We start from the raw sequence: 22086 nt of genomic DNA on the forward strand, positions 1-22086 counted from the left end.
GGCCCCCATAGAACAGGACCCCCCCACCTCAGTCCCATGGCAGAGGGGTGCATTTGTGGTCATTCACAGACCAGGAGGGAAGTGAGAGCTTCACACATTGAGATCCTTGGTGGGGGGGGGGGGTCCCAATAATACTCAAAAGCTCGGGAATCACCCCCAAACCAAGCACAGGCTGGAGAAATGAGTAAACAGAGAAAGAAGAGGAATGCCATTGAGAAATACATTGTCTATGATCCCAAGAAGGATCAAAATACTCAATTTGAAGATAAGGAAGTACAAGCTCCTGCATCTAAAGACTCCAGGAAAGATGGCAATTGGGCTCAGACTATGACAGAGATCAACAAAATTTTTGAAAATCAAATAAGGGAGATAGGAGAAAAATTGGGAAAAGAAATGATAGAGATGCAGAAAAGAAAACATGAAAAGAAGTCAGTAGCTTAGTCAAGGAGATCCAAAAAATGCTCAAAAAAATAACATGTTAAAAAGCAGCATAAGTCAAATGGATAAAACAGTTCAAAAAAGTTATTGAGGAGAAGCATGCCTTAAAAAGCAGAACTGGCCAGATGGAAAAAGCGATAAGAAAGCTCTTTGAGGAAAACAAATCCTTCAGATGTAGAATGGAGATAAAGGAAGCTGTTGATTTTACAGGAAGTCAAGGCACAATACTTCAAAAGCAAAAGAATGAAAAATTAGAAGAAAATGTGAAATATCTCATTGAAAAAAACACTGATCTGGAAAACAAATTCAGGTAAGATAATTTAAAAATTATTAGGATACTTTAAAGTCATGATCAGTAAAAGAGCTTTGACCTCATTTCTAAAGAATTCCTATAGGAAAATTGCCCAGATATCTTAGAAGCAGAGGGCAAAATAGAAAACGAGAGAATACACCTATATTCCCCGGAAAGAGATTTAAAAAATCAGCCCCCTAGGAATATTATAGCCAAGTTCCAGAACTCCCAAGTCAAAGAGAAAATATTACAAACAGCCAGAATGATATAATTCAAATATTGTGGAGCTGTAGTCAGGATCACACAGGACTTAGCAGCAACTATATTAAGGGCTCATAGGGTTTGGAATATAATATTCCAGAAGGCAAAAGAGCTTGGAATGCAACCAAGAATCAACTACCCAGCAAAACTGAACATCCTCTTCCAGGAGAAAAGATGGACTTTCAATGCACCAGGGGAATTTCAATTGTTCCTTTTGAAACAAACAGAGCTGAACAGAAAGTTTGAGCTTCAAATACAGGACTCAGGTGAAGCATAGAGAGTGGAGGATAAGGGTTTAATATGAGAGACTTAATGATGATGAACTGCATGTATTCTTGCACAAAAAAATGATACCGTTAATATTCATATAAAACTCATTTAATAGAGCAGGTAGAAGGAGCTTTTATAGATAAAGCACAGGCGAGAGATGAATTTGAAGATATAATATATTATAAAAATGGAGTCAATGACTAAAAGGGAAATGTAAAGGGAGTAAGAGAAAGGAGAAGTGGTATAGGCTAAGATATTTCATACGATAAGTTTTTTATTGCAATAAGCTATTGCAATGATATGGAAGGGGGGAAGGTGAGGGGGAATGAGGGAACCTTCCCTCTCATCAGAGGTGGCTCAGAGAGGAAAAAGCACAAGCACTCAATGGACTATAGACATCTAGAGTAAAAAGGAGAGAAGGGGGATGGGGGAAGAGGGGGAATGTGAGTGATGGAGGAGAGGGTGGATTGTGGGGGAGATAGATAACTTCTTGCAAGGGACTGAGATTGAGTGGCCTGTCCTGGACCATGGGCAGGGTGTTGCTAGTCCTTAGGGGTGCTATGTGGGCTTGGAGTCTCTTGGCCCTAGGGCTAGTGAGCAGTCTGCTGCATCACTCAGCTACCCTACAGCACATTTTAGAAGAGACGAAAGGAGAGAGAAAATATAGTATATAGTTGTGGGGAGGTATGAATAGAGGGAGTTGTGATCAGCAACAGCAATGGTGGAAAAATATGGAAGTAGCTTTTTTTGATGGACTTATCATAAAGAGTGTGATCCACCCAAGGCAGAGCTGGTGGTGTTGGAACACAGACTGAAACACATTTTTTTTCTCTTTTCCTTTATTTCTCATTAGGGTCTATATTTTTGGGGGAAGGGTATTATGTTTACTCTTAAACAAGAATATTTTAGTAATGCATAAAAAACATCATTTGTACAAAAATAAAAATAAAGAAAAATATTGGAAAAAAAGAAGAAATAAGTTTAAATATAACCTCAGATAATTCCTAGCTGTGTGGCACTGGGCAAGTCACTTCATCACTATTTGCCTCAGTTTCCTCATCTGTAAAATAGGAAAAATGATATCTCCTGGCCAGGATTTTTGTAAGGATCAAATGAGATGAATCAAATGAGTAAAGCACATAGTACAGCACCTATCACATAGCAAATTCTAAAAAATGTTGCTTTTATTATTAATAAGGAAAATAAATTAGCAATCTTCAATGATAAGAGAAAAACATAGCAAAAGGACCATCAAATGATCATAAATTTAAAGTTGGAAGGGTCTACTCTAGACCATCTTTTATAAATGAGTCAGCTGAAGCACTAGAAAGGAACATGATTTGCTAGCAGGATTTGAACCTAGATTTTCTGACTTCCACACTATGGCTCATTCCCTCGAATCCTACTAATTCTCCATTGACTTGTTCAAATTCTGATGATATGGCTCCTGGAGTATAATAAATTTCTAAGTGGATGTGCCAGTGTAAACTTATGTAACTATTCTATATTATACACAGTCACCACTACAATTGAGTTGATGCCACACACCATAGAAGAAAATAAATATTTTTTGTCTTGATCTAATCTTTGGTGACTTGAATCATCTTCACTTCTTTTTGGCAGTGCTTATGTGAATATATACAAACCCAAATGAATGCAAATATAAATTATTTTAAAACTAGTGGGAAAAAAATTCAAATCTAGGAAAGCTCCAGAGCTGCAGCTGTGAGGTATCTGTAAATCTTCTATTTTGGACTAAATATATCTTGGCAGAAACAACTATATTAACTATATGTTAACTTACCTTTGCTTCCTAAGGCAGATGTATCTGAGGCTGTCTGTTACTGCCATTAGTCTCATTCACACTGATTTTTTTTTCCTTTCGACACTGTAGATTATTTTCCACACCCATGCAGGACTGTTGAAGAATATATCAAAGGGCATTTCAGGAACAAGGAGAGTAATAGAGAGAAGTCTATCACTGCCATTAATACCATTTCTGTCCAGAAATGTATTTCAAAAAGAAAAAGAAAACATCATTTATTGAGAGAAAATAGATATCATTTGGGATCAGATATTTTCTCCAAGTCACCTAGCTAAAGTAACGTGAAGAAGGTACAAGTTTGTGGATCTGGGAGTCTTAAGGTCACCAACCTTTAGAATATCTTTACTACTTTCCAGAATGAGTCAACTTAAGATACCAATACAGCTTAGTCACTATTTCCATTTATTCTTAAATATTGTATAATTCATCCATTTTTAATCTCAGTGTTTTAAGGAGATCTGAAGCCCTTAGGAAAGCAGTTCTAGAAAAATGAGTTGGGACACTGACTGGTGAACCTTTCAAGCTCTTGGTCCTATTGGACTTGGCTCACTTTTATTAGAATAAAAGGGAGCTCTCTCTACTAATCAGGTTTTCTTACATATCTTCCACATTAGCATATGCCTGTCTAAACTCATTTTCAAATCCATCTTTTCTTCCCAATGAAACAAGAGATGTTGAAATTTTACTTTCTACTACCTCTGACTGCAGTGTTAACTGATCCCATTCCTCCACATCTGGGGGCTTAAGAAGCAATGCTGATCTCATTAATGGGCATATTCTTTTTGTTGCCAGGTTACAGCTATCCCAAGGGTGCTGACTCAGTAGTCAGCTAGCATCTCCCCTAATTGGATAGTGAGCAGCAGCAAAACAGTGAAGTAGGTGAAATGTGTCTTCCACATCACCTCTGACATGTCCTCCACTTATATTTTGTTTCCCCTGTTAGGGATTCCCACTGACCTGACACCCTATTTATGTGTCTCAACCCATACTTCCCTCTAACACCCACAATTTCAGACTTGGTAGAATGGAGGGTCTACCTGGGCTAACATTTACTAAGTAACATTCCAGGCTCTAGAATTATTATTCCTCTCTCCAAATCATAATTCTTACTTTTCCATATCATTCTTACCTGGCTGTGACAAAAGAAATAACCTTGCAATCTAATGCATGGTCAGGTTTTGGAAAAGATAATAGTATAATACCCAGGGGAGTTTACATTTTGATTATTAACTGAAGTAAATTGCTAAGGGTTATGTAGTAGACTTTCACTTTAGGCCAATGAGAAACATATTTTCTGTTCCTCTTTCTATCTCAGCACCCTCCCCCAAGCCATATCTCATAGAAAACCTTCAAATTCATCCCTTCCCCCCATTCCCTTCAAATAATACATCATTGGAAACTTGCTAAATTTCTCCAGTTGACATTTTGCTGTTAATCATCATCAGTTCCTAAAATATTATATAAAATCTCTTTCCAAGGATACTCTCTCCTTTATTAATGTAATTTTCATCTCTTTATCAGACCTCCCCCTGAAATCCAATTGTCTCATAAGAAAAAGGTTAGTGTTCTTTCCAAACATGAGCTAGGAAACTTACATTCATCTTGCAGGCATATCTATTTGATAAAAAGTCTCTGCCTCCAACTAAACTTTCAATATCCTATAGTTCACTCCCTTAGCAGTTTTCACACTGTTTTTTTTATAATGATGGGGAATTTTTTTCTGAGGAGTTATATTATATATTCACAATTTAGCTTTAATTACTAACACTTGCATGATCATTTTAAGTCTGATGAAAGTATTGTGCATTCAACAACATGGTCAATGGCCCTTTTAAATTAGCTATATAGGCTTGAGAATACCATTTAACTTCCTTTTCCTCATCTGTGAAAATGAGGGAGTTGGAATAAATTTTCTTTATGAACACTTTTTTGATGTAGCATCTCAAAATAAGATATCTCACTACTCCTGTTCCAGTAAATTAATAGAGAAATTTATACTTTTTCATGAGAGGCATAAAATTTCAAAGATTGAAAAACTTTACCAAAGGATTCACCATCCTGGTGAAGGCAGTTCTGCCTATATTAGAGAGCTTTGCCATCTGTTCCAGAACTAGGATTTTGCATTTTTCAATAGTATGTTCAGAAATAATCTTCCTTGTATAATTTAAGATTCAGTCCTTCAAAGGTGCATATTGATTAAAACAAATTATATATTTTCTATGGGTCAAATCAAAGCCCTATACAATGAGACTGTATTTTTCATGTACCAAAAATTAAAACATAAGCTTGTAGTATCAGCATTGTCCAAAAAGAGAGGTCTTGCCAGAAGAGCTAGTAGGGAGAGTGAACATTACTTCATAGCCACAAATCATTTAGACAAATATCTGCTTAATCATAACCATAATTTGAAGATTCAAAGATAGAGTATAATGGTTTTTTTAAGTAAAAGTTCCATCTATTGGAGTAGGTAACAGATTATATCCACTCACTACAGATAATATCTAATGATACTAATTATTTACATTCAGTAAATCACTAGAAGTGTAGCCTATTCAAAGATTAATTACAAAGGATCTTAGGCTATTGCAATTCTTATAGTAAAGAATAAGATGGAAGTCAACTATAATTTGATGTATTATTGATCAGTGATAAAACTCCATCATAGTCTCTCATAAAATGTATTGTCAAGAGAGAGAGCATTGCTCATGTTTAGGAAGTTGACTTGGAGTCAAGAAAAACTACATTCAAATCTTCCCTTTGACTCATACTAGCTGTACCAATTCAATCACTTAAACTTTTAATTTCCTAGAAGATTCTATTTTTAAATAATTTTTTTGCAAGCAACTGGGGTTAAATAACTTCCCTAAGGTTGCATAGTTAGGTAGGTAGTATGCGTCTGAGACCAGATTTGAACACAGGTCCTCCTGACTCCAGGGTCAGTGCTCTATCCATTATGCCACCAAGCTGCCCCTCTATAGTTTCTTAAAAATTTTTTCATTCTGAACTTAATAAATCAAACATTTCCATAACACACAAAAAATGGAATAAATGATTACACAAAATTGTAAACCTATTATTTACATTTTGCTATTTCTATTAAATATATATTAAAGTTATTGTGTAACATTCTTTTTTCTTTTTTCTTCTTCCCACACTCTGCCTTAAAAAGAGTTACCATTAAATATTAATGTATATGTGTGTTCTTATATGAATATATATAATATGTATGTGAAATCATTCTATACCTATTTCTATTTATCAGCTCTTTCTTTGGCTGCAGATAGTATTTTTCTTCATAGCCCTATTGAGTTTGGGTATTTATAATAGTCAAAATTACTTAGCTACTTAAAATTGTTCTTAAGTCATTCTTGCTTTGATATACAACTTTCTCTTAATTCTGCTCATTTTATTCTTCAATATTTAATGCAAAGAGTCTTTCCAAGTTTTCCAATGAAGGTATCAAAATACTATAAATCATAGATGAAATGATATAGAGTTTCACCTAGAGTTCCTTACTTCAGTGAAGTTGTGTATCTGGGGGAAAAATCTATTATCAAAGTTATTCTCCAAAATGATTGCAGTCCAAAAAAATCTTGACAGTTTTTCCATTTTATCTCAGATTTGGGTAATATTAAATACATAGTTAAAAGATGTGTCCATCTCTCATAGAAGGAGCTCTCCTTAGGGGTAGCTAGGTGACACAGTGGATAGAGTACCGGCTCTGGAGTCAGAAGTACCTGAGTTCAAATCCAGCCTCGGTCACTTAATAATTACCTAGCTATGTGGCCACGGGCAGGCCACTTAGCCCCATTGTCTTCCAAAAAAACCTAAAAAAAAGATAAATAAATATGAAGGAGCTCTCCTTAAAACTTGGAGTTTGCATGATTTGTAATGCTCAGTTTATTCAGACAAACAAGATGTTTATAGATCATATTCCCATTAGAACTTCAGAGCAAAGACATGCAAAATAAAAGAATGGAACATTTCTTACCTTGACCAGGAATATGTATTACCTAACTGTCAATTCCTCTATGGTTTCCGTTGAATGCAGAGGTTCAATAAATTAGATGTTATTTGAACATAGATGCAAATGAGAGTTTTATTTTTCATCCACTTAAAGTTAGCTAGTTTGTCAGAATTATTAGCAGCTCTAATTGTGAGGTTAATGTAAAAGGGTTTGCTAATATATCCTGTGAATGTAAATGTTTGAATTGTTAATTAGCACCATAGAGACACCCTTTTATTTTCCTTTCCATTAGGGCATTATAAGAAAACCTAATATCAAAGTCATGACTATTTTTTAATCCTCCAATTATCAATTTCAATCAGTTTTTAGAATTATAATTGTGTTGATCTTTCCTCTATTCTCTCTAATACATTTATTTGTAGTGAGCTTTAATATAACTCCATGGAGATTTTGGAACAGATTAAAAGACTTCCCAGAACTCATTATAATTATACAAATTAGGGGGAAGACAAGTATTATCTGTGCTGGAAAAATGCATTATGAAACCCCTGTTTATAGGAAGATCAGATGGATTAAAACTGTTCAACTCAGGTTTTTCCTTTTTAGGTCTTATCATACCTCAGTACTGCAAGCATCTGTTATTTCATTGGTTCATTTCCCCTCTGTTGATAAAAACTGCAACCCCTCTATAACTTGATAAATTATCTCTGAAAGTTTCTGTGGCTGAAAATTTATCACTTGGTCATCCTATAAGCTTCTTTGGAGCTTATCACTTATCTCTAAAGAAATTTCAGCTGGATTCAATCAGCCAGTGTCTGGATTGGTATGTCTTTCACACTCTGATTAGACAGTAGAATAGTTCCTGAGTGGAAGTGTTACCATTCCGATTCAACTACTTCCTAATTTTATCTAAAATACATGTTTATCCAGCTGCATTAAAATATTTTTTTATTCAGAGATGGGTAGCCTTTTAAATGCAATGTCCCATTTTCTTCTTACTAACTGTTATGTGTGTAGGGGAGTGGTTCCAGGGTATTGGAGGCAGGAGATCATTGAAAACTAGATTCTAGCTCATTAGCATTTGTGCTAGGTACTAGGGATACAGAGACAAAAAAAATTAAAACTTATTTTTAAGGAGTTCACTTTTTATAAAGGAATATAACATGTAAAATTTAATATGTATAGACTAAACTTACACAGAATAGATCAAAATAAAGTATTTAGAGAGAGAGACACTAGTATTTTGGGTACCTGGAAAGGTTTTTATGTAGAAGGTATTGTTTGAACTACATATGATGGGAAGATAGGGATTCTGTGAGACTGACATGAGTAAGAAATGTATTTCAAGGATGGGTCCTCCTAATACAAAAGCACAGAAGTGGGAGATGACACACCAGGGATGAAGAACATTAAGAATATCTATTTTGTTTAACTGTAGAGTGATGAAAAGAGAATATAATGAGATTGGGGATGTAGGTCAAGGTATAGCAGAAAAGAGTTTTTAAAAAAATGAAAGAAGGGGTAAATGATAAATGTTGGAGGGGATGTGGAAAAGTTGAGACATTAATTCATTGTTGGTAAAATTATTAACTGATGCAACCATTTTGTAGCATAATCTGGAATTATGACCAAAGAGTTATTAAATTGCCAATGCCCTTTGACTCAACAATACTATTATTTTGTCTATTTCCAAAAATACTTGGGAGAAAAAGAAAAGAACCTATATGTACTGAATTGTTTATAATAGCTCCCTTGATGATATCAAAGAATGGGAAATAGTTGGCATGCTCATCAACTGGGGAATGACTGAAAAAAGTTGTAATATATGATTGTAATAGAAAATTCCTGTGCTATAAGAAATAATGAGCTCAATGATTTTAGAAAAACATGGAAAGACTCACATGAAATAATGAAGAACAAAAGAAGCAGAACCCAGAGAATACTGCATTTAGTAACAGTAATATTGTTTTAACAATGACTTTGGATGTTATTTTGACTATTATAAATATCCAAATTAACTATAAGGGACATCTGAAGAAAGATGCTATCTGCATAGAGAGAAAAAATGATAATTGAAAGTCTGTGTAGAATAATTGTGCATATATGTGCCTATTTGTGTCTAATGGTAGGTATTTCTGGGAGGGGAGAAGAAAAAGAAACATGCTAATTTTGTTGTATATGTGAAAGGAATAACAAGTTTTACAAAGTAAATTTGCAGTTTCATGTGCTATCTTCTTTTTTATTGACTATGTTATAGGAATGTTTGTTTTATTCTATTCATTAAAAATAAATTTTAATAATAAAAAGCAAATGAAAGAATTTATATTTGTCCTAGAGTTGAAGGGAAACACAGTAAGTTGAGTAGAAAGTTGTCATGGTCAAAATTTCACCAAAAGAAAACTGCTTTTGTAGCAGTGGAGAAGATTCACTTAAGAGAAGAAATAATTGGAGATGGGAGAAACATTGGAAATTTATTTCAATGTCCCATTTGAGAGGATTTGAAGCCATGGCCTAAGATGGCAGTCATGTGATTGAGAAAAATCTTGTGCTAGAAATCTATAGTTTGAAATGGAAAAATATTGTAAATTAATTGGTTAGGAAAGAAGTGATGATGTAACAGTGACAATAAGGTTATAAACATCGGGGACTAAAAGAATGGTGTTTACCTTTGACAAAACAGGAATGTTGGCTAAAGAGGTGCATTTGTAGGGGGTAGAGATAAAAAAGCATATTCTTCATATATATATATATATATATATATATATATATATATATATATATATATATATACATATATATATGGCTCCAGGACATTTGGTTTGAAATATTGAATGGGAAATTCATTTTAGTCATTATTGACCAAAGGGAAAGTAATTATTGTAGTGTAAAGTTGAAGGCTTTTGCATGTTTAGAATAAGTTTACCATTGATTTCAAGCCACCAACATAGTCTAAATGGTATGAGTACCTTTCCTTTTCTTGTGCAGCAGAGTCTGCAAGCTAACCAAGGTGCTCTCAGTTGGAGGAGAGTTTGCCTTTTGAACAGAATGTCAACTGGCTTGAGTCACCCTGAAGATTGATTCAGAATTTCCTGCTGCCAACTAGCCATTGCTAATGCAATCATCTAAATCCTAATGCCTGTAGAACACCGCAGATGACAAATTTGTCCTTGTTATCATGAAGCCAAAGAGTTCTTTTCAAAGAGCATAAAATAAAATGAAAGCACTGGCAATTTAAGGGTAGAGTTCTGAGACCAAGGATCATTTATTCTGATGACTTGGTTTTTAGCTCAAATAGCACAGATTTGTGCAGATGGGATGATCATGATTTAACTTGGCATTAACTAAGGAAGTTTTAAAATGAATGATTCATCTGTATTACTGACTCTGCAGCAGGGTAAATGAAAAATACACTGAGCTAGGAATCCTTAGAAACATGTTCTAGTCCCAACACTACCTCTAACTAGTCTATGACCTGAGACAAGGAATTTCATCTTCTTAGACTTCTTAGATTGCCATAAACTAATACCAATTTATCTTTTAACTCTAATATTCTATGATGCAATGATTCTAGAATTTCCTATGTAGTATACACCCACACAACCCCTACTTTCTAATTTTGGAAAACTATCATGTAAAATAATAACTTGATCAAATGATTTTCCTACAGCAGGTATAGTCAACACAATTACTGCAAGGTGTCATTCATATTTAGAAATTGGTTACAATTATGTGACTTCTTTAAAGCATGTATTATTTTTGTTTTATTGAAAATTATTTAAATCTTCTAAGTTTTTTTCTGTTTTAACAGATTTTTCCATTTTTAAATAGCATGGATTTGGAAGACAGTCTGCTTTACAGAAATGTAGTCATTCACCAAATGTCTGCTAAGTTCTCAAGTTATCCATATTTAGAACAACATGTAAATATCAATCTGTAGGATTCATGGGGCAAACGCTTTGTATTCAAATCACCTATTATATTCCTATTAGAATAGCTTTCTTCACCAAGGACTATTACCTTAAATTTAGGGAAAAAAAACTGATATCTTATTGTCTGATCTTGCTATCTCTTATATTTTGTTTCTTCCTTAAGGATATGATTTTTTCTCTCTCATCACACTGAATTTGGATCAATGTATACCATGGAAAGAATGAAAAGAGTGACAAACTGCCTTCTGTAGGGGTGGGGAGAGGGAAGTAAGATTAGGAGAAAAATTGTAAAACTCAGAATAAATAAAATCTTTAATTAAAAAAAAGAACCAGAATAAATGTAGGGGGATAAAGTCAAATAAAGTTCTAAAAGACAACAAAAAAAAAGAATAGCTTTGTTCCTCCATTTCACATGCCTAGACTGAAAATCCACCAAACTTGGGGAATGTAATATTCTGGTCAATGTGTTTTTAAGAATCAATTGAATTTATTAAGTGCCTACTATGTATCTAAGTACTAGGGATACAAAAAGAGGCAAAAGATAGTCCTTGCTCTAAAGGAGCTTCCAGTACAATGAGAGAGATAGCATGCCAACAAACATATAATGAAGCAATCTATTTACAAAATAAATAGAAAATAATTAAGAGATGAAAGGCAATGGGGTTAAGAGGTGCTACAGAAAATGGGATATTTGGAACTTAGAGGCTTCCGGGAAGGAGATGAATCATCCAATACACTTGCTGCCATCAACAATATATCAATGTGTCTCATGTAAGCAATTCAATAGAAAAAAACATCAAATGATCCTTCACCATCTAAGTGGGTCAGTCTTTTGAGCTAGTAGAAAGAACTTCAAGTTAACATCTCTTAAAGCTTCAAAAAACAAAAAGCCTTCTTCTTTATTTCCCAAATTCTATAATCTTCATAGCAACACTTATGAAATCCATTGTCAATTAAATTTTAATAAATATGGCATTCTGATGTACTAAAAAAATCAATTTACTAGAAAGTCATATTGGGAACTCAAAGGATTTGCACCTTATTCATTGTCATGTTAATTCAGAATTGTACAATGCCACTTCCACATTCATCCCTCAAGTCATAGACAGATAGGGAGTATGATGGATAGAAAATAGTATCAAGAAGATGAGAAGAATTTGGTCTTAGGTAATTATTATCTTTATGATCCTGGATAAATCACTTAACCTCTTTTAACTTCCATAAACCATCAATCAAATAAGTATAACAATATCAACTAACTTGCAGATTTTATTGTAAGCAAAAAATTGAGATAAAATGTGTAAAGGGATTTGCAAGCCTTAAAGTGCCACATCAATTTTAGATACTATAAATATTTTTTAGAAAGTATTAGAGAGTTTCTACAATGTCATAAGTTGCAGAGAAGGGATCAACCTGCTTTAGTTTCCTCAGCTGGGAATTCACTACACTAATGCAATCACATAGATTCAGTCCCTGTCTACATTTTTACTGAAATTTTTATCATCATCATTATTATTACCATTATTATTACCATTATGACATATCTGAGCAGGTCTGATGTTCTAGACAAAAAGCCATTTCTTCCTAGTCCTTATATTCAAGGGTATTGCTTAAATGAAAGTTAAGGATCAAAGATAAAAGGACAGAATCTATTTTTTTTAAAGGATATTATGAAAGGAATGGTTTTCAGAGAAATCTTCAAAGCCTTGAATGAACCAGTGCAAAATGAAGGGAACAGAAGCAGGACAAAAATGTGTATAATGACTGACTGAAGTACAATATCAATATTTGTATAATCCCTGTGTAGGAGTCCTTGACACCTTTATGGGCCCCAAGAAACTCCTGAGAAATATAACTTTGGCTAGGTGCCCTTGGGTCTGAAAATAATCTGACAGGACTCACACACTTGACTCTGAAGGTCACAGATATACTATAAATTTGTCTAAGATTCACAAAGCACCCTTGTTAGCCTAATTATCTTGTTGTATCTATAAAATTCCTTCTTCCTGGTACAGCTAGGTGGCACAGTGGATAAAGCACCGGCTCTGGAGTCAGGAGTACCTGGGTTCAAATCAGGTCTCAGACATTTAAAAATAACCTAGCTGTATGGCCTTGGGCAAGCCACTTAACCCCATTGCCTAGCAAAAACCTAAAAAAAAAAAAACCAAACAAAAAAAATTCCTTCTTCCTCCCAGGACTGCCTCCCCTTCCCCAGATGTGACTGGAACCATGGAATAGTAAATTTCACTCCCTCAAACCTGTGGAAACCCATGAATATGTGACTCCCCCCATCTCAGGAAACATGTTCAGACATAGAACAAAGACCCTGACCCTTTTCTACTCTGTCTAGTCCCCTATCTATACTGAATCATATGTTTGTAGTAGTATGACAAGAAAATATATCTAACTGCTGTATTTGCTTCTATATCCTGCTTGCTCTCAGTACCCCCCTGAAAACACTATAAAAACCCTATCCCCTGAACACTCAAGTACTGTTTTATTTGGGGACTCTTCATCCCCATGCAGTCCACAAGAAATTAACGATCTCCAAACTTATCAAACTTTGGTCTCCATCTTGCTCTTTGGGTTCAGCATAACATATTGTAAATGAAAACATATTAGAAATATTTGGGAAATCTGGAAATTTATTGAACTATCATTTCTCCAAAAAACTGACATGGTGAACTGCAGGTGCACAATTAAACTCATATTTTCAGATTTGTCTTATTTGTGAAAGTGTCCCTGTCAATTCTTGTAACAAAAGAGATCTCTCATTTGTGGAGGGGAGGAAAGAGAAGTCTTAATATCAATACCCCCGCATCCCAAAATACTTTTAAAAAGATCGATGGGAAAATTTCAATAATACACAGAAAAAGGAAGTTGAGAAAGGAATGCCAACAGGCAGGTCAGTGTGTTTACTACCCTACTGAACTTAGTTTATGACCACACAATTTAAAGCTAGCTGTACATAACAGAGAATCATATTTTCTTGTGCAGTCATCTCTGGTTTTTTTTCCTATGTGTGGAAATATTTGAGCTTGGTGATATCTGCCAAGTTCATATTAAATTTTAAAAAGAAAAACAAAGAAGAGCCAAGAAGATGCTCAATTTACTAACATTCTCCAAATTGGTTAGGATAACTCCTCAGAATACCATTTAAAAGAGGGAGACGGTGAAATGTGTTTCTTATCGGGTATTTATATTAGGATATGACTGAAGCATGTTGTAGCAAGTTTCGTGATTGGTTCATTTATGATTGCATTTATTAATCCTCACTTAGCAAAATGTATCAAAACCATGGTGAATTCTACTTGAATGAAAAGTTTGTATAAGGACCACAAAAAATAATGACTTTTGCTTGATGAAAACAGACTCATTCCTTCGACTGATAAGAAAAGACATTTTTTTTTTATTTTGACAAAATGCTTATTTGAAAAAAATGAATCCTGGAAATAGATGGTTATTATTTTTACATTTTCTCATTTTCTCTTATTTTTTTCCATAACTTTCTTCATGGTCACTAATTCTAAAGTTTGTACTAAAGCACTTAGGTTTTTTTTTTTAGGTTTTTGCAAGGCAAATGGGGTTAAGTGGCTTGCCCAAGGCAAGCACTTAGTTTTTAATCATGTAATACAAGATTTAGAAGAAGCAAGCATTAGGCCAATGCTACAAGATGAGTTTGTCAAGGAAAAGCAATACTAATGTTTCTAGAATAGGATAAATTATTTTCAGAGCAAGTATGAGGATGGGAAAAGACTTGTTTGGGGGCAGAATAGCAAAAAAAGAAAAAGTATTTAATGAAAATCTAAATAAGATTTTAGGGGCGGCTAGGTAGTGTAGTGGATAAAGCACTGGCCCTGGAGTCAGGAGTACCTGGGTTCAAATCCGGTCTCAGACACTTAGTAATTACCTAGCTGTGTGGCCTTGGGCAAGCCACTTAACCCTGTTTGCCTTGCAAAAACCTAAAAAAATAAAAAAATAAGACTTTATTGGATAGTTTGAAGGACTTAGAAGAAATTATGGTCAGTAGTCCTACTTCTAAGCCTCTTGAACAAATAGTGGTAGAAATGTAATAAAGCAAAATACCTAATAACTTGCTTTGGCCTTTTATCAGTTTTTATTGGTTTGCTGTGCTTTTCTGCCAGTTGTTATTTTCCACCTTTACCTAAAATAAAGGTGAACATCTATCATCCCTTTGACTCCGACAAGGATATCTATACCAACATGTTTATCAAAAACAAATGTCTGTACAATGTGAGCCTGACTATTCACCACTGAGGAAAAGGGAGTAGGAGGGGGGGGGTGGAAGGAAATTTTGTAACTTAAAAATATACACATGTATATGAATGAATGTTGGGAAAAACTTTCATAACGTGCATTTGGAAAAAATAAAATATCAATTAAAATAGTATAAAGATTATCACATGAAAGTAGCAAAGGAATAGCAAATAGAGAATTCAGGTGTTGTGCTACAAGTTGCTAATAATGAAAGACTCAGACCAATTTTTTTATGAAATGCTATTGAAGGGGGGCGGCTAGGTGGCGTAGTGGATAAAGCACCGGCCCTGGAGTCAAGAGTACCTGGGTTCAAATCCAATCTCAGACACTTAACAATTATCTAGCTGTGTGGCCTTGGGCAAGCCACTTAACCCCATTTGCCTTGCAAAAAAAAAAAGGAAAAGGAAAAGAAAAAAGAAATACTATTGAAGGGCACTGAATCTACTCAAAAATTTTTGAGTAAATTATTTTCACTGAACATTATTTAAAAAACATTATAGCAATGAATAATAACTTATGTTTAGAGCTAATTAAACTGTGTTTTTGTTTGTCCTTTGTACTTGAAGAAGACTAAAACATCAAGGAGGTGATGTCACGGCATCCATGTGAATTGGATTTGAGAACTGGAATGCTGTTCAAAGTCACCAGCCTCACTTTCTCGTCCACATCTGGTTCCAGTGGCCAGATATGAATCAAGATGACTGGAAATAATACTGAATGTAATATCAAAAACAGTGACCAAAGGGTAGGAATGTAGTAGTGGATGGGAGAAAGAGTTTCCATGGGGCTTTCTTTAAGCAAGTTTTCTGTACAGTCTTCACCCAGAAGCACAGACTTCATCAGGAGTTTGGAAGATAAAAAATCTTGAGCACACAGTTAGTTAGTTAGTTAGTTAGTTAGTTAGTTAGTTAGTTAGGGTTGACTGTGGAATGTGCTTCTTCAAATTAAGTGAATCAATCAGTTGAATAACCTATTCTGAAATTATAAAAACAACCTTGTATGAATTGATGAGAATTTGTGAGAAAAGATTGATATTTCCTAATCAGTATATCATTTATTAAATATAAATACAAACAAAACATAGAAAATGTAAATATGGTAACCATAGTGAGGAAACAATTGCACCTGGGAAAATAAAAAAGGCCTTATACAGAAGATGGCATGATCTGAGTTTTAATTGAAATCCCTCATCACAACCAAGAAGAGGAGATGGGCAGAGTAGCATCTTCAAAAATAAACAGCTGATGATCGTTAGCATCTACAAGATATCTTGCTAGCATGACTGTCCAACTTTTTAACTCTTCTGTGTCCCATCACTCAATGATATTTCAAGAGTTGAATATAGAATTTAATATTTATTTATGACCACAATATAACGCATGTTACTAAAGAGTATAACAAAATATATTAACGTCTACATGAATGGACTTTGAGGGTCACAGGTGACCTGAAGTTTGTGGGTTGAACATACCTGATTTATGAATTGGAAGAGGTAAATACTGTTAGCAAGCATATTTGTCCCTGAAGAAAATATATCTTTTTAATAATGTTCATCTGGGATATTCTAAGTCATAGTAATCACAGTTGCTGAAGAATTAAAATTTAACCAAAGGTCAATGGAGATGCAAATAGTATACATAATATATTGTCCAAAACATATTGGAAATCAAGTATCACAGTTAAAAAAAAATCAGAATAAGTATGGATTGGGCAGCTAGGTAGCATAGTAGATAGAGTACCCAACCTGGGAGACATTTTCCTGAGTTCAAATCTGTTCTCAGACACTACTTGTGGGACCCTAGGCAAGTCCCTTAACCCTGTTTATCTTAGTTTCCCCTTCTGTAAAATGAACTAGAAAAGGAAATAACAAACTACACCAGTATCATTGCTAAGATAACCCAAATGGTATCACCAAGAGTCAAATACAACTGAACCAACAATAATTAGTATGGCCAGAAAAAATGCACCATTCACATCTATATGAAGATTCAGTGGCATCTATGCACCTTCAAGAGCACTAGAGGAAAGTCTTCTCATGTTGATGGATTTGTGGGAGGATATGTGAAAGAATCAGATAGCATAATGGTATGGTTGTGTTTCTATGTATATCATTGGAAGGAATAAACTAATCCATGAGATCTCAGACATCAACTTATCAAAGATATTTTTGCAAAAATTTTAGTAGATTATTTTTAGAAAACATTAGTAAATTATTTTTAGCAAAGAGGATTATTTTATAGTATTTAGGAGATGATTACTTTTTAGATTAGGATTTTTCAGCTCAAATCTAAAATAAAGATGAGATTATAGAAATGGAAGATTTGTGTTTGTCTTAAATGGACTAAATTAGAAAGTTGGATCATGAATATTATCAAAAATATGCTTGTGTTTTTCTGAATTTTAAACGCAAAAAATGAATTAGATATTATCTAAAAGAAACAATAAAAACATAGATTAACAGATGTAAAGGATACACAGATAACTGAATAATTATTGAACCAAATCACTATAAAAATTATACTTGATATTATTTTGGAGAGGGATATGTGCATCAAAATTTATATTGAATTATGCAAAAGTGGCAAAATGTATGAGAAATATGCAAAATTTTTATAGCAGATAGATTATAAAATTTTCATTTTAACTGATTCTGTCATGCATTAGCAAAATGTACTATGTGATGAGGGTAGTCTTTATTATATTGCTTACCAATTGTCAATATTGCTATATGATAGTGTTCTCCCAATAATTATTTGGCACAAATTTCTTTCATTCCCTCCCAAGAAGGCAACTACTATTTAGCTAGACTAAAAAAGAACATTACACTTATCCTTCCTTGATGATTTTTATCAAATGAGCTCTGAGAAAAAGAAGAAATCCTTCTCTAGGATTTATTAGGTTAAATCCAGATTAGTTCTGATTTTGGCCTATAGGGATTTTTGGAGTTTTGTATCTAGGGATTAAAGCATGATGAGAAGTTGAGAGAAATATCAGAAGAGGAAGATAATCAATTCCCTTTCATTAATAGACAAACTATCAAACTGTTGAATAATATATATTAGGATGCTTATATTTCAGATAGGGAAAAGCAAAATAGTAAAATCCACAAGTTAAAGAGCATTCCATTTTCAACTACAAAGTATGGAGAATTCATCTCTTTTGTATTAATCAACTAGAAATACTAAATGTCAGTCATTTTTATCAAAATGAACAATATTACTCATAGCCCTAATAAAACTTTAGATTACCAAATAATCTTATCTATTAGATACATTTACTGTAGGCATGGAAAGAAAATTGACAAATTTAACATTTTTCTTTTTTTTAACCTTTTCAGAAAATTCTGCCATATTAACAACAAAGATGTGATTAGTCCTGTTATACAGATGAGAAAGATGAAACTGAAAGCAATTGTGATCTATCCAAGGTCATCCAGCTTGTAAGAGTCAAAGGTGGGATCTGTATAGGAGATCTTCCTGGTCCCTAGATACAGGACTTAATCTGTTTTTCATTTTTGTTTCTCCAACTAAATTTTGTGTTCTCTATTGCCACAACATTCAAGAAACCTTGAAGAATGACTCCACTTTAAGTAAAAAAAAATACCTTCTTTAACTTTTTTTCTTCCAGTATCCAGTGTTTATACCCTGGTATTGGGTTGAGTTTTTTAAAAGGACATCATGACTCAAACTCTGAGAATACTAGCTAATTGGGTGCTTTGATAGGGGAAGAGTTCAAACTTGAATCTAGTTCTTCTGATTTATAGCTGGGTAATCTCTGCACTGTAAGTTAGCTCAGATATGTGAAACCACAATAAATAGCATCTTTCATGCTGACATCATTGGCAGTGTGAGGATCCAGGAGATAGTCTTGGCCAGTGGAGACATGTGTATACAGTCTATGTCAGCATAGTACAAAACAATTCACTCAATCCCATGAGAAAGATCAGTTATTTGGATGTTGTCCTTTCTTTATACCAAATATTGATCCTGACTGAATTTTTTTCACTAAATTGACTCACTATTTTTCATTGAATTGACCAGATATTTTGATAGTGCATAGAACCAACCATAATTTGGTACATATTACATTGAGAATTGGGCAAATTTAGAATACCCCCCCTCATTCCCCAGTGATCTAAAAATAACTGTTGAAACATCATAAATAAGCATGAATAATCATCTAAGGTGACTCAGTAATAGGAACTGACAAAATCTTTTTTGATATTATGACAAAATATTTTTTGTGAAAATCAGTGAGCTCTGAATGCAAAATAGAAGATATCATAAGCCAGACAGAATAAACTATATCCATCACCTTGACCTTCATCTCTTCTTAAATCCAGAAGAAAATAACAAAGGTCTCTTTGTTCAAAATCTCCAAGAAAAACCACTAGTCCTTTCTTTGTAGCTTCTTCAACTTTCCTCATAGCCATCATTCAAAGGAACAAAGAGGTAGATAAGTATTTCTTCAATGCCTTCATTGTCACCTAAAGAAAAATCCAAGAGTTCTTGAAATAACAGTGTGGATAAAAACTGTGATCTTCCCTTGCAGGTCTTTCAATCCCTGCTCCTTACCAACAATAGCTATGGAATACCAGGAAAAGAAAAGTCTTGTCTACAAAGGCTTTGACACAATTTAATGGGTCAACATCAGAAATAAACATGGCTTTATTAATTGAAATGATACTAAAGAAAGTATGTTACTATCTATTTTCCCAGCAAATCTTAAGGATCATTGAGATTTTCCATGTGACTTGTAAAACTAAAAATTCCCATATGTATTGGTTCAGGGATATGCTGATAAATGTTTAGCATCTAGATTTCCAATTATATATAGTATATACAAATATATATGTATTCATTACATAGTTTTCAGTTTCATCTGCATTATTAACATTTTATCTATCTCTTTATTAAAACATTGGTAGCATTTGCTGATTTCCAAGGTATAATTGCTTACATTGAAAATTTAATAGTCAGTTCTCACAATATGTTTCAAGTTATCTCCAGCACTTTGTTGTTTTCTCCTATTAGAATGCGAACTCCTTAAGAGCTTGAACTTTCTTTTGTATTTCTAACTTCAGTTCTTAGCACAGTATTTTTCATATGGTCAATGCTTAATATTTTTTTAATTCATTCATGCATTCTTTTAACTAAAAGTATAACAGTATACCACAATAGTAAACTGAGAGCTAGTCTCAGATCTAAAAAGATTTGAATAAAATTCCTACCTATCATTTTAGGACTTCTCTGTAGCCTACAACACTGTTAATCATCCTCTTCTCCTTGATTCTCTCTTCTCTCCAGGTTTTTGTGATCCTGTTCTCTCTTTATTTTCTTCCTGCCTATTTAACTTCTCCTTCCCAATGGATTTTCATCTAGGTCATGCTATGGTTTTCCCCTTAGTCTCTGTCTTGGACCATCTTTTCCTTCTCTGTACTCTCTTACTTGGTAGTCTCATCAACTCCAATGAATTTAATTATCATCTCTACAAAAATGGTTATCATATCTATTTATTAAACTCTTACCTCTCCTCTCAGCCTATCTTGCATCTGCAGTTGTTTATTGAACATCTCAAACTGGATATATCATAAATATGTGAACTCAACTTGTCCAAAACTGAGTTTATTATCTTCATCTTTTTCCAACCCTCTCTTTTTTCTAAATTTCTCTATTATTGTCAAACCTCCCTGTCAACAAGGTTTATAATGTTTGTTATCTTCAATTCTTCATCTTCATTTACCCATTAATAATTAGCCAATCTGTTACCAGGTCTTGTCTACATTTGCAACATCTTTCCTTATATGCCTTATCTTCTTTCATCTGACACAACAGTTAACCTGGTACATACGTTCATCATCTCATGACTAAACTATGGTTGGTTAGTTTTACTGTCTCACCTCTCTCCACTGAAGTCCATCCTCCACATAGCTCCCAAAGGGATTTTCCCAAATCTTATATATGATCATGGTATAGTTCATCTCCTTCCCCACTCAATACATATAGACAACTATCACTTTTAGCATCAAAAATAAATTCCTCTTTTAATTTTAATGCCCTGATACCTTTCTATTTTTCTAGTCTTCTTATACTTTACTTCCCTCTATATACTTCACAACCAAGTTACACTGACGTTTTTGCTTTATATCACACAAAACACTCTATCTTTCATCTTCATGTCCCCATTCCTGGAATGCTCTCCCTCCTTTTCCTGTCTCCTAACTTCCCTGACTCCCTTCTGAAATAGGCCTTTATTCCGGTTTCCCTTAATTCTAGGGATAGAATTCTCTGTGATAACTTCCCATATTCCTGTATATTTTTTAATATGAACATAATTGTTTTCTTAAAAGGATAGGGTTTTTTTGGTATTCTCAAACTTTATACTAATGCTTGGAACCTAGTAAGAACTTAATTGATGTTTGCTGACTTGACCTGAATTTATTGTCTCTTCCAGTTTATGTCTTTGTAACCCTGGATATTCAGCATCTCAGCATATGAACCAAGTATCTCAGTCTATAAAATGCAGAGAAGGTTCTGATCTACAATGGTAAAGGAAGCACTTATCAGGAGCTCTCAAAACTAATGAAATCATGAATTCTATAACATGTTATATGCAGGTGTGTATATGTATGTTTTGTCTTTATAAAAATATGTTTGCCTACCTTAAAGTCTTTTGAAGAAAGCAAATTGTATATATGTGTGTATGTGTGTGTGTGCGTGCATGCATATGTATATGCATATGTATGTACATACAAAAGAGGCAATACTTGAAACTATTTTTAAGCTAAGTTTTTAAAGCTCAACTTTAACTTCATTGATAATGAAGA

This window comes from Macrotis lagotis, chromosome 3 (genome assembly GCF_037893015.1).
Source record: "Macrotis lagotis isolate mMagLag1 chromosome 3, bilby.v1.9.chrom.fasta, whole genome shotgun sequence".
Classification (NCBI taxonomy): domain Eukaryota; kingdom Metazoa; phylum Chordata; class Mammalia; order Peramelemorphia; family Peramelidae; genus Macrotis; species Macrotis lagotis.